We start from the raw sequence: 6142 nt of genomic DNA, 5'->3' as shown, positions 1-6142 counted from the left end.
GCAATTTGAGTTTATGTTTTCCTTAAACTTCTTCATATAGTGGTTGGCAGGATAATATTTATGAATAATTTTAAAGGAAACTTCCTTAATTTTGTTATTAACAAGTAGGTATGTGTGTGGCAACGTCCAAACTTTTTTCCAACAGATATTATCAATAAATCCATTCCAATAAGGCATGACATAAGGTATACAACATCCTGCTGAAACAAGGTTCGTATCACTCTGTTGTTGAATGGGCCAAAAGAGAAACAAATCTTTCCTACTGATGAGTCAACAGTGTCAATAGAAGGTAGGCTCTGAGGGTCAGGTCTTGACACGTTCCTGAATAACAGCAACACCTGAGGGAATGGCGTCTAAAACAATTGCAAAATCTTTAGGTGTTACAGGGACCTTGTAAAGTGATAAGAATTCCTTATAACTGAGTAAAAAGACCCTCTGTATTTACCAGTTGGCTCACCAATAGGATATTATTTCAGAACCAATATTCTAAAAACAAAGTATTTTTATACAATATATCCCAATTATTCCATATATAATATCTGTGTGGAGAAAAATTGTGTTTATAAATTAAGGACCATGACAAGAAAACCTGCCAATGAAAAGCTGAAAGTTTCACTGGAATTTTGTCAATATTATAATTGCACAATAACATGAAGTTAAGGCCACCAAAAGTAGAGAAGACATGATGAGGAATAAAATTCCAGATAGAAGTGGGTCTTCTTAGGAATTGTTTTATCTAAAGTAGTAAAGTCCAGAAAATTCAGTCCACCATTCTCATAAGTGTTCATTACAACAGTTTTCCTAATGTAATGGGTACGGTTTCTCCAAAGAAAGTTGAAAAGCATCTGGTCTATCTCCTTGCTTATTTTACTGTCAAGATATAAAGATAGAGCGCCATATGTTAGTCTAGAGATACCTTCAGCCTTGGTTATTAGGACTCTACCTTTTAAAGATAAGTCCCTCTGTAGCCATTGATTTAGCTTCTTCTGGATTTTTTTAATAAGAGTGTTAAAATTTAGTAAGCCTCTAGACTTCTGATCCTTTGTAATGGTTATGCCTAAATATGTAAGTTCTTCTTTTACTGGAATACCATAATATGAAGGTGTCACACAATCTTTGACAGCTATAAGTTCATATTTATTAATGTTAAGGTATAGACCAGACGCTTTGGAAAAGGATTGTATCACATTGATCGATATGGGAATTTGGTTAGCGTATTATTCGGGATACTCAAGTATTCTGTTTTTGAGTTGACACATATAAACATCATATCCCGTTTACAATAACATGATTAAGCTTGTATCCTGCGTATGTGAAACCAGGATAAGATGCCTGGGATATGCATATCTTAGATGGGATACTGTGGCATGTAAACATCTTATCTTGCTTACTGTTGTTTTGTTGCGGCCTGCGCAGGCTCAGTTGCACATATCATATGTGTTGTGCAGTGTGTGGTGTTTTGTAATTATGTTTTCATCTGATTGTCAAACAAACCACTTCAAAAAGTAGGCTACTTGCGCAGTTCGATCCACCATAAGAATTCAATAACAATTTATTTTGCTGATACTCCGTACTGAACCACATAACATAGTGGGTACTTTCACTCCTAATTTAGACAAGTTTCTCCTTATAATTTCCAACATTTGGTAGGCCATATTATAATTTTGGACATTTGGTAGGCCATTTGTCAACTATAGCTAGATACATGCAACTACTCTTTTGTCATAAATCGTTGACCTAGAAGACTAAATAAAGTAGTGCTCACCAGAATAATGTCTTACATCGATAGTTAACACTGGTAATAACACTGGTAAAGTTGTCTGTTTCGTTTAGAGACCAGGATAAAATGCAATAGCTCCAAAAGTGGAAAGATTGGTCATGTGTAAAATGTCCAATGTCATCAGTTTGACCAGTGTTAAGGAAATTAAAAGCTGAGAAAACGATTAAACACGTTTATAAGACTTCAGTTCATCTTGGGCGCATATTTTAAGACCTTAAGTGGGATACAGCTGCCAACTCTCACGCATTGACCGTGAGACACACGCATCCAGTTCTCACGCTCACACACCACACCTCTTATATCTCACGCATCTAAAAGCACTGGTTTTATTTTACTGATTAATCCAGTGTATATTCAGTGCATTAACTTTTCATATGTTCTCCAAATCGTTTTGAAATCGGAGCATCTGCACCTAGGGGCGGAGCCAGAGGGGTGTCCGGGGTGGCACTGGACACCCCTGACATCTGATTGGCCACCCCAACATTTTATTCGCTACTGACAGTTTGATGCTGATTGCCATCTCATTTCACCTCTTGTTGAAAGAAGCATTTATTTTGACGTTCGGCGGCGCATATTTCAAATCGAACAAGAGAGAATATTGGTTGGTTGCGAGATACAGAAGAATAAGAAGAACATACAGAAGAAGAAGAGAGAATATTTCCACAGCTCCATGAGCTCTTTTCACGGTTGGCGAAAGCATGATATTTGAAGTAAATTTTAAGGTTTAGCATCGGGTTTAGGTTTCCTGAACAACTTTTCCGAAAGTTGAGTTGCTGTGTAAGTTAACGTAAGACCTTTGGTTCCATTAAAAGACTGTTAATCAGATAAGAGAGATCGGTTCCCAATTTAGCCTAACATTATGTTTACATCTGTGCTAGTAAGACATGCAAATACAGTGCAGTGTCGTAAGTTACAGTATACGAATGTTTAGCTAATGTGGGGTAAGTAGTAGGCTACAGCTGTCAGTGTTCAGCAATTGGAAATCCATTAACTCAGTTAGATTTTCGTACTTGAACTGAATACAAACAATTGTTATTATCAATCTGTTAACGTTACTCAAAAGATTACCACAATTAAACATGAAAAGAAAGGGAGAGATAGACTTATTTTTAAAGAAGCACAAACAGGCAGATCAGGTGCAAACAGACCCCAGCCCCATCACCACCGGACCCCAGAGCAGCTCCTTACATGAGGCTAGTCCGAGTCAGTGTGGTCAGACTTCACAAGGACCCAGTCTACCACCACCAGGTCAGAGCATCTACCAGGCGGTCAGTCACATGCCCAGTTCAGAATTAAAGTTTAGCTTCAGCTTGTAATGGATGATTTTGTTAGATTAAGCCTCACTTTAAAATGTTGGTTGTTGATTCATTCGTGTTCTTGTTTTGATGGCTGTAGCATTTTTATTGTGATTATACACTAATGGTTCTTGTGTTATTTTAATGTAATAGACGTATCAAAGGATGACACAGAGACCTCTGGCTCTGAGCAAGACAGTGAGCCAGAGCTGCCAGGAGATGTCATCGAGCCCCTCCCAACTGCATCAAGCACCAGATGCTGTTCCAAAAGGACCCAATGGTAGGCCAGGCCTATACTTTAAACTACACATTTTAGTTAGCAGCTGTTGGTATCTAATCTTGTGGATCCCTTAATTATACATTTCCATAGAGAGATGACACATTATTTAACGTGTATTTCAGACATTTCAAGATCCAGAGAAGAAGGTCCTGTACAGCTGTGTTTGAAATCATTTCCCAGTACTCAGCTTGGTACTAGGAACAGGGCTTTCAACAGCTCCTGGTATAAGGACAATTCATGGCTTGAATATTCTGTAAATCAAGATTTGACTTATTGTTTCGCCTGTAGGCATTTTTCTCTGCTCAATACACCCGAATCTGCCTTCACATCACAGTCAGGTATTTGTAACTGGAAAAAAGGCGCTGTTTAAAGATTCTGGGTTTAGGCTCCATTCGAAGGCAGAGCATCATATAAATGCTATGTATGCTTGGAATCAGCATAAAAGGGCTATTGACAGCAACTCATCAATGTTAGATGTCATAAATGAGGACCAGAAAAGAAAGTGGAGGAAAACTGTACTTACATTAAAACTATTGCAGATGTGCTCCTATTAACTACCACTCAAAATATAGCACAGAGTTCATCGAGAGTCTGATCACTCTCACAACAAGGGTCATTTTTTGACAATCTTAGAAGAAATAGCAAAGCATGACACTCAGAGAAAAGGATGAATGCATGTGGCAATGCTTAGTACACAAGCCACGAAATCCAGAACAAAGTGATTGAGGGCTTAGCTGAGATGGTACAAAGTGAAATAATAAGAGTAGTAAAAGAAAGTGAAGTTTTTAGTGTAATTGCAGATGAAACCAGAGATTTAAAGAAAAAATAACAAATGTCTTTAGTTGTGATGTACTATTACAATGAGGCCATCCACATAAGCTTGTTACACTTTCAGTCAGCTGAAAGCTTAGATGCAGCAGGTCTCGCAAAAATGATAATTGATTGGCTTGAAAAACATGTTCTGGACTACAGAAATAATCTTGTGGGGCAAGGATTTGACGGTGCATCCGTCATGAGCGGAAAGCATTCTGGTGTGTCTGCATGGATTAAAAACAGTGCGTGATTTGCATTTTATGTGCACTATAATGCACATTGTTTGAATTTGGCATTTGTCGATGCTGTAAAATCAGTGCCTGAGGCAGTTAAAGCTTCTGCAGGAGAGCAAAAAAGTTATAACTTTGTATCTGGCTTCTACATTCATCTCAAGTGGCTTGCAGTTCAGAAAGAGCTGTATCCACAGCAGCAGTCCAAGGAACTACAGAGACATACGGATGTAAGGTGGGCATGCAGATACATGGTATGCTGTAATCTGAGGGACAGGCTTCCAGCAGTTCTGAGAGTGCTACAGGATTTCACACTTGAAAATAGTGGTGATAGATCAGTGGAGGCGGGGGGCCTTATTTCTCAGATAGATTTACATTTCATAGGGCTTTTGGTTACCTTTTGTAAAGTGCTTGGTGATGCCAAATGTCTTTCTGACATGCTCCAATCAAGCTCTCTTGACCTAGCAAGAGCTGTGGATCTAGTAGGTGCCCTTACAGACACATTACAGGACTACAGAAGTGAGGGTTACTTTGGAGAACTATGGAAAGAGGTTGAAGAGATTTCAGAGCACTGCACAATAAGTGTACAAACAGTGTGTAAAAGACAGCCTAAAACAAGCTTAAGATTTCACTACTCATTGACGATGAGCACTGTAGGACAGAAAATGAGTGATCAAAGTGATGGTGAGAGCTTCCAAAGAGCTGTCTTTTATCAGGTGCTTGACAGTCTCACAGCTGAGCTGCAGAGGCGCTTTTCAAAGAAGAATTGTGAGATAATGCAAGGGGTCCAGTCTCTCAACCCAAAGAGTACAACATTCTTGAATGAGGAGCCTCTGTTTGCCTTTGCTCAGACCTTTGAGTCAGATTTAGAGGACCTCAAACATGAGGTTCACCAAACCAAGTGGCTTCTTGATAGGCTTTTTGATAGGAGAGAGAAAAGTAGAAGGGACAGACCGTCTACTCTCCTTGAAAGAGGTCTTCCATGAGCTATTTCGACTTCGTAAGATTTCTGCTGTTACACCAGTCAGCAGTGCTTCTTACGAGAGAAGCTTCTCAGCTTTAAAACTGATTAAAACCCACCTCAAGACAACAATGGTTGATGACCACCCTAAATCACCTCGGAATTCTCAGTGTTGAGTCAAGGAGGGCACGCCCCCTCAACATGGATGAGGTTGTGAAACATTGCCAGTTCTCAACAGAACCACAGAATTATGCTGTTTTAAATCTACCTAGGATAATTTGGCACTTAGGCAGTTCTTCTGGTCAGGATTTATACCTGCACTGTGTACTAGCTAGTATACTGACATTCTAAAATGATAAATCCAAGGGGTATCATGTCACACAGATTTAATTTGGTCTTGATTAGGCCAATTCCAAAATGTTTCTTTGCTATTAGTTAACATAATATATTTGAGCATAAATATGATACTGTAAGTTTGTAATATTGATGGGCAAGTCCATTTCTTGATACCTGGTATGTCAAATTGCAGTGTGTTTTTTTGTAAATAAACTATGCAATTTATGTAACACACAAATACTATCTCCTTGGTGCTTGAGCTTTATTTTCTGAAAATATTTTGGATGTTCAACACTTATAGACCCAGATTATATATTCATGAAAACAGAGTGACACAAGTCTCTCCAGTGTGAGGACAGTACAGTATGTGTGTGTGTGTGTGTGTGTGTGAGAAAGAAATGTAGCTGCAGTTCCGAGGTAGAGACATTGAGTATTCACAGTATGTTA

General features: G+C 38.7%; 1 long non-coding RNA gene across 1 annotated transcript; it reads left to right on the top strand.

The window, feature by feature from the left end:
* The first annotated feature begins 2276 nt into the window (after nt 1-2276).
* LOC111953196 (uncharacterized) lies at nt 2277-5934 on the top strand. Its single transcript, XR_002875835.3, has 3 exons — nt 2277-2557; nt 3229-3355; nt 3478-5934. It is a non-coding gene; the product is annotated as an uncharacterized lncRNA (long non-coding RNA).
* Nucleotides 5935-6142: the final 208 nt, after the last annotated feature.

This window comes from Salvelinus sp. IW2-2015, linkage group LG27 (assembly GCF_002910315.2).
Source record: "Salvelinus sp. IW2-2015 linkage group LG27, ASM291031v2, whole genome shotgun sequence".
In the NCBI taxonomy this organism is placed as follows: Eukaryota; Metazoa; Chordata; class Actinopteri; order Salmoniformes; family Salmonidae; genus Salvelinus; species Salvelinus sp. IW2-2015.
This window is presented reverse-complemented; position numbering and strand designations above follow the sequence as displayed.